An 8,252-nucleotide genomic window follows, 5' to 3' on the forward strand; every position below is an offset into this window, starting at 1 on the left:
TGCTTTCTCGTTTTCTGTGACCTTTTCTGGCGTGTGTTTATACCATCTTTTTTCTGTTGTTATTCCATAGTGTTGGCATAGCTTCCAGTGTATATAGGTCCCAGCTCTGTCGTGTCTGTGAATATATTCCTTCTTAGCCAGGACTGGGCAGCCAGAGATAATATGATTTATTGTTTCTTGTCCATCTCCACATATTCTACAGTTACTTGTTATATTTCTTTTCATTATGTGTTTTTGGTAATTTCTATTATTATTATTATTATTATTATTATTATTATTATTATTATTATTATTATTATTATTATTATCTATATCTGTGTCATGTCTCAGCTTCTTCTCGTAGCAGAGCTATTCCAAACCTCGCTGTCATCTGAATTCTTGAGAAGTTTGGTATTCGCAGCTTTTGCTGCAACCTCTTTTTGAGATGGTCCCAAGTGCACTAACCACAATTGGTACCAGACTCTTTTAAGGCTCTATGAATTCTTTTCATTTCCAGTCCTAAGTCTTGGTACTTGCCGACTTTCTCATTCTCTGCCTTAACAATATTTAGGTCTGCAGGTGTAACTACATCCTTGCAAGTTCATTCTTTGAACTCCTTCAGAAGAAGACTGATATCTCGTCGGTTATGTTGCAGCTTTTTGTCTGTGTATATTGGTATATCCCATGCGGGTCGCACCTAATCTTTCTCCGCCACTGGCAAAGGCTGGTGCTCATACTACTTGGAACATTGTAGCCCATACTTCTTGCACAACTGCCAGTGTATTCGCATTGTTACTTTGTCATGGCGTTTTTTTGTATTCTCTCTAGCGTAGTTTTGAGTATCCACTAATTATATGTCGAATAGTCTCAGATGATTTTTCTACATAGGCTACACAAAAGTAATACCGCTGTCTTATCAATGCTACACTTATTGAGTTAGTTGGTAAAGCTTGTTCTTGAGCAGCAAGAATCAGTCCTTCCGTCTCCTTTAAAAAGCCATGTCTTAACCATCTTCAGGATTCTTCATCAGTTTCATCTACTGTTTGTTGAAAAACTCTCCGTCTAGTAGTTCCTCCTTCCAGTTGACGATCTTTTCTCTGTTAGTCCTGATATTGTGTGGAGGCGCAATAGCCCAGTGGTTAGAGCAGCAGACTCCTGGTCATAGTATCGCGGTTTCGATTCCTAGACCGGGCGTTGTGAGTGTTTATTGAGCGAAAACACCTAAGGCTCCTCGGGGCTCCGGCAGGGGATGGTAGTGAACCCTGCTGTACTCTTTCACCACAACTTTCTCACACTCTTACTTCCTGTTTCTGTTGTGCCTGTAATTCAAAGGGTCAGCCTTGTCACACTATGTCACGCTGAATATCCTCGAGAACTACGTTAAGGGTACACGTGTCTGTGGAGTGCTCAGCCACTTGCACGTTAATTTCACGAGCAGGCTGTTCCGTTGATCGGATCAACTGGAACCCTCGACGTCGTAAGCGACGGACTGCCAACAACCTCATATTGTATTCTTGGAAGGTCTTTCCATTGTCATCAATCAACTTCTCTGTCAGTGCTACTTGCAACATTCTTTCATCCCTATTCCTCAGAGAGGCATGCAAGAGCTTGATCTTTTTCTCAACACTAGTTTCTATTCCAACCAGTCTTCTCATAGTTTGATGGCCGTTGACTCTCTTGGGATAATGTGCCCCTTAATAGGTTTTGTTTTTCATCTTGCAAGGTTCCAACAGAATCCACCCTCATTATCAGGCAAGCTACATGTTACCAATAACACTAAGAGTGATTTGACATATTACAATTATCTATCATAACTACAAATTCTGTCTTTACCACCAAAATTATTACTACCATTAAAGCCAATAATTCACTTATCATTCCAATTACTATTCCTATTATCATCATGTTCTTACAATCATCTGCACTACAGTTTTCATGAACAAAATACAAAGAAGTGGTGGGATGAACCTGGTATTTCGGGTTTACATGATTTCTGATACAAAGATTTTCATTATAGTTAGTGGGGGTGGGATTGCGTAGGCCCATCACCAGCAAGCAGGTTTCTAACATTGAAGAGAAAAGTAGCAAAACATAAAATAATGTAAAAAGCAGGCAAGACGAAAGGACAACTCTAAACGAAATTTTGCTAACTTGGCAACGAAGTTGTGTTTCATTTGTGTTTTATGAATTTTAGTCCAAAGCAGAGCTATTTACTCAATATGCAGGTAGCTGCAAATGTTTTTTCTTTCCCTTATCATCCTTAGGAAGATAGCAAAATTTAGTTTAGAATTGTTTTCTCATATTGCCTATTTTTTAGATTGTTTTGCGTTATGCTGTCTTTCTATTTAATCTTAGAAAACTGCGCACTGGCAGGGCCTAGCTATCTTGCTATTCAATGTAATTTTCAAAATAATTTTACATTATATTGAGCTGTCTCCCTCTCTTTCCTACTCTCTCTCATTCTCTCTCTCTCCCCCCCCCACCCACACACATATACATATATATTATGTGTGTGTGTGTGTGTGTTTAAGTCTATGTTAATTCACTAGGACACTAGAAGCGATAAATGGTAGGATTCAATACACATGTGGAGTATAGTTTAATACGTTATAACTGAAAATTTCCGATTTCCAGTACTCGGTTGCTCGTTTCTGCCATCAGTAATAATTTAAAAGGAATGAGTTGTTATCGCCTTTTATGCAAGTACAAGCCGCCCTGAATTTCGTTCTGATCCACAAAAAAAAAATTGGTTTCGAAAGTTTTTATTGACATACGCTTTAATATGTGTGGGCGCGTGTTTATGTGTGCGTATGCGTATATATATATACATATGCGCATCTGTTGACATGAATTAATAACTTTTGCGTATATATGCGCATGTATGAATGTGCATATGTGTATATGTATGCGTCTACCACAGGTGCTTGCAAAATGAACTGCCACATATATATATATATATAGTGTTTTTTTAAAAAACAATTTAAAGAATTACTTAAAAGTATTACGTTGAAACATTGCTTAAACAGCAACGCAATTTAATTATTTCGCTTGTAATGGAGTTTATGACGTTTACTATAATACTAGCATACTCGTGCATCAAAGATGCCAACAGCTTTCTTATTGATAGAAAATGGCACATCAACACAATGGGAGAAACCATTGATAACTGTCAGCAATCGAGTAAATATATGGACATACATAGAATTGAGACACCGGAAAAATCAGATACGGTTGTAATGTCTCGCACAAAAGCTTATAATGTTGTATATTAAAAAGTGTTATCATAATTTCCTATGTATTTTAGGCTTCAGGTTTTTTAGTGTCCTTGATCTGACTGAATTTGTTACGTCAGTGATGTCAGAATGACTAATCACAATAAGTTTTAAGAAAAATATATCACGTATAGAACGAAATTTCATTCTTCTTTTTAACCCGGGTGACAACGGTTAGTTCTGTTCGTTAACAATATGTTTTTATTCTAGTGGATTCAGTCTCTCGCTACTTTGGGTTGCACCTGTGGGTGCACCGGATCTTCAGCCAAAATTTGACATAACCAAAGTTTATGTATATATGTATACACACACACACACACACACGCACGCGCACACACACACACACATACACACACACATACACAGACACACACACACACACACACACAGAGATACTCACACACAGAGAAACATATATGTATATGTGCACGATATCTGTGTGAGAGAGAGATTGAGAGGGAAGAGAGAAAAACAACGGAAATGAAATAGAAGATGAGAAAGGAGAAAAAGAAAACAATGGTGTTTCATAAAAAGAGGGACGCAAAACAAATTTTTAGCTCTCATTAAGAAATATACTAGAGTAGAATACTGTAAATACTCTTGATATTTAATGTAGACCTTTCATAGATATTGCTGTTTTTATTCATTCCCTATAGCTTAAAAATATTTTGTTGAATTCTAAAATTCAATATAAATTGGTTTATTACACTTTTGCGTTTCATTGTCTCTGTTTAAGACAGTCCAAAGGGAGGCTGTTAACCCATGATTAATACTGCTTCTCCGATGCTTTCGGACACCCAGTAAGATACTGTTGTATAGAACTTTGATCATCTATGATACTATAGTGGTTTGACTAGTAAATGCGTCTTATAACGATGCTTACCAGATCGTTAGAAACAGAGAAACGAGAAAACTTGTTCAGTTTAGATCCCTAATTGAAGTCTTAAATACATTAAGACATTCCCTGGTGTCACTGCAATATAACTAACTAAAATTGGAACCGTTAGTGGGCATAAGGTAAGAAACATATTGGTGAACGGCGCTGCAATTAAGAAGATAGCGAATTGCTTAGAAGAATACCGAGATCTAAATAAGTTATTAAGAAATTGAAAAGAAATCGTCCTGGGAATATATTGATTATTGACTGGCATTATAATTTCTCTGAAAGTATTTCTTAGACTTGCTCAATACATTGGCCTCGTGGTGAGCGTTGCATTATGGTCTTGTGTAAGTTTGTATCGGCTGGATTGAATGGAAATCACCTTTTATATATAATATCTCAAGATTAATTTTATTTCTTAAAATTAATTATATTTTACAATTTTCTGCAGAAAGTCTTTAAATTTTCAAACTTCTTAATCAAAATTTCAATATCTTATATCAAACTTTTCATTTAATATTTTCATTCCTAAATCTTCATAGAATGGTTGTTTAATACAACTCCTGGAACGGCTTGAGCTATGTTTTGAAGAATAGAGGCATATATATATTTGTGTCATTCACGCCTCACCAACGTGCATTGAAGGCAATAAGTGAAATAAAATAGCTGTAACAATGAATGAAATCTGTGTCTCAGACATATTACGGGAGTTTATCCATTACATTTTATTAATGGATAAAATGTAATGGATAAACTCCCGGTTCTTCGTTACAAAGCTGGAATAAATGAAATGAGCAGTCAAAGGAGAAAGACTCACGATTCTGCAACCGTATTAACCCTACATTTCCAATGATGATGATGATGATGATGATGAAGGTGATGATGATGGTGATGATGATGATAACAATAACAATAATAACGGTTTAAAATTTTGGCAAAATGCCGTGAATTTTAGAGGAGTGGTTAAGTCGAATACTTTGACCTCAGTGCCCAACTAGTTCTCATCAACCCTAAAAGGATGAAAAACAAAGTCGAATTCAGCGGGATTTGAACTTAGAACGTAAAGAGCTGCACAATTATCTGGACAATACAGGATAATGAGGATTTAGATGTAAAGAAATAAAAAAAAAAACAGAATTAAAAATATGAGAAATATTACAGCAACAAAATTCTGCAACAAATGGGGACCGTTTGCTGGAACCATTCTCATCACATTCTCTCACGGGCAAAAAGGTAAGTATTCCTACTTAATCGTTTTAATTTCATTCATCACACGACCACTTTAACCATAGCGACCAAACAGAATAAAAACTGCCAATCCTTCGTGATGATTGTAATAATTACCGTGGAATGTCTCTTCTCAGCACTGATGGAAAGACCTTTGCTCGCGTTATTCTGTCCAGGCTACAACTGCGTGCTTCTCGAATTTATCCAGAATCGCAGTGTGGCTTTAGAAGAAGCAGCTCATCTATTGACATGATATTCTCCTTACGCCAACTTCAAGAGAAGTCCAGAGAGCAGAAAATGCCATTATATATGGCTTTCATTGATCTGACTTGGTAAGTAGCCCTTGACTTGGTAAGTAGAAAAGGCCTCTTCATCCTGCTTCAAAAAATCGGATGTCCACCAAAGCTGCTGAAGATGATCAAATCTTTCCGTGATGATATGCAAGGTACCATACAGCACAATGGTTCAACATCAGCCGCCTTCCGAATAAAAAACGGAGTAAAGTAAGGCTGTGTCCTTGCTCCTACATTATTTGGCATCTTCTTCTCGCTGCTGCTGTTACATGCCTTCGAGACATCAGATGATGGAGTGTTTCTGCATAGTAGAAGTGACGGGAAACTGTTCAATCTCTCGCGTCTGCGTGCCAAGACCAAAATCAGAAGCCTCCTGATCAAGGAGATGCTCTTTGCTGATGATGCCGCTCTGGTATCACACACAGAAGAAGTCTTGCAAAGGCTCATTAACTGCTTTGAGCAAGCATGTAGCGGCTTGGTTACCAGCTGCAAGAAGACCAACATCAAGGGTCAGACTACATCGGACATCCCAAACATACATATTGGAGACCACAGACTACAGGAGGTGGAGAAGTTTACCTATCGTGGCTCTACCGTCACCTACAACCTATCCCTTGATGCCGAGCTCAATTTTCGCATTGGCAAAGCAGCTGCTGTAATGGCTCAACTTTCCAAACGGGCATGGGACAACAATAAGCTGACCAAGACCACAAAAATGAAGATTTACCAGGCATGTGTACTTAGCAGTGAGACCTGGACGCCATACACACGCCGAGAGCATCGCCTAAATATCTTTCCCCTGCGCTGTCTCTAGAAAATCCTTGGCATCAAATGGCAGAATTGTGTCCCCAACAAAGATGTCCTCAAACAAGCAGGAATACCAAGCATATCTGCATTCCTCACACAAAGACGTATGAGATGGCTTGGACATGTTAGTCGTATGGAAGATGGCAGAATCCCCAAGGTCATACTCTACGGAAAGCTTGCTAGGGGCACTAGATCTGTGGAAGACCGTTCTTGCGATACAAGGATGTTTGCAAAAGTGACATGAAGGCCTGCGACATCAATATTAGCAACTGGGAAGCGATTGCCAGCAACCGTGGAGATTGGTGACGCACCATAGAAGAATGGACAGAAAGGAGTGACAGAGGGAGAGAGGAGAAATAGAAAGACAAGAAAAGACGTCAACAAAAACTATGACATTACAACCAGCCAGGCAAAGTCTTCGCTACATTTGCGGCACCTGCTAGAAGGAGTGTTTGTCCAGGATACGACTACACAGCCACAGCAGGAGATATATTAGGACATGAAATATAAAAACCGGACTAGATTATTTTATGCGCAACTCCATTGTCTCCCGAGACAAAAAGAATGCCAACAACAACAACAGTATATATATGTAAGCGTGTGTATATGTTTGTGTGTCTGTGTTTGTCCCCCCAACATCGCTTGACAACCGATACTGGTGTGTTTACGTACCCGTAACCTAGCGGTTCATCTTAATAACCGATTGAATAAGTACTAGGCTTACAAAGAATAAGTCCTGCGGTCGATTTGTTCGACTAAAGGCGGTGCTCCAGCATGGCCGCAGTCAAATAATATATATATATATATATATATGTATGTATGTGTGTGTATCTCTGTGTGTGTGAATGTGTGTGTCCGACAAGCTTGCATACAGTTTCCGTCAACCGAATTCATCACAAGACATTCGTAGCTGAAGACAGTCATCGATGGTTCCACGCTGTGGAACTGACTCCGAAGCCATATGGTTGTGAACCGAGCTTCTTAGCTACACAGCTACACCTGCATCTACAGTGTTGCCGCACTCGTAGACGGACTGCAGAGGAGATTTGAAACAAGAATATCATTTTCTATTCTTCATCTTCAGTGTTATTACATTTCACGTGGTCACTAGCCCTGCTAGAAACAATACCCAGATATCCCTAAACCCATGCCGTATTATTATTACTATAGTGAACATTTCTATGAGATGGATTCTAACTTGTTGTTTATGCACGTTTACGCGACAGGTTGCTTTTGTCCCTTTTCCTTCAATGTAATTCTGATTGCATTCTTGGCATGTGATGCAGTAGATGCTATATTTTTTTTAACCTTTCAATTCGTATTTGCATGCAAAAGCACATTGGGTAATATTCCATTGGTACATTATCGATAAAATTTCATAGACACAGCTGAATTTTTCTTCTCACATAAACATTTTCATTCAGCTATAAGTAGTTAATATCTCTGACAGAAATATGAACGCCAGAAAATGCTATTGTAGTTTCCTTATATATTCGGAAGCAATTTTTGGTCATGTAAGATATTAGTGCTAAGTACGTTTATATAAATCTGTGATAAAAAAATATTTTGAAACCGTTTTATACAGCTTCAGCTATCATGCAAGCACAGAATTTCCCAAAATATTGGTCGGACAAAATTGTTCTTTAACAGTAAATATGTGACAAAATATCAAATAGAATTTTAAATAGCAAAATGGACAATGACAAACAAGAAAACGACACGTTAAATGTAATAATGATTTATTCACAAATAATCATATATATATATATATATATATATATATATATATATATA

This window comes from Octopus bimaculoides, chromosome 2, assembly GCF_001194135.2.
Source record: "Octopus bimaculoides isolate UCB-OBI-ISO-001 chromosome 2, ASM119413v2, whole genome shotgun sequence".
In the NCBI taxonomy this organism is placed as follows: Eukaryota; Metazoa; Mollusca; class Cephalopoda; order Octopoda; family Octopodidae; genus Octopus; species Octopus bimaculoides.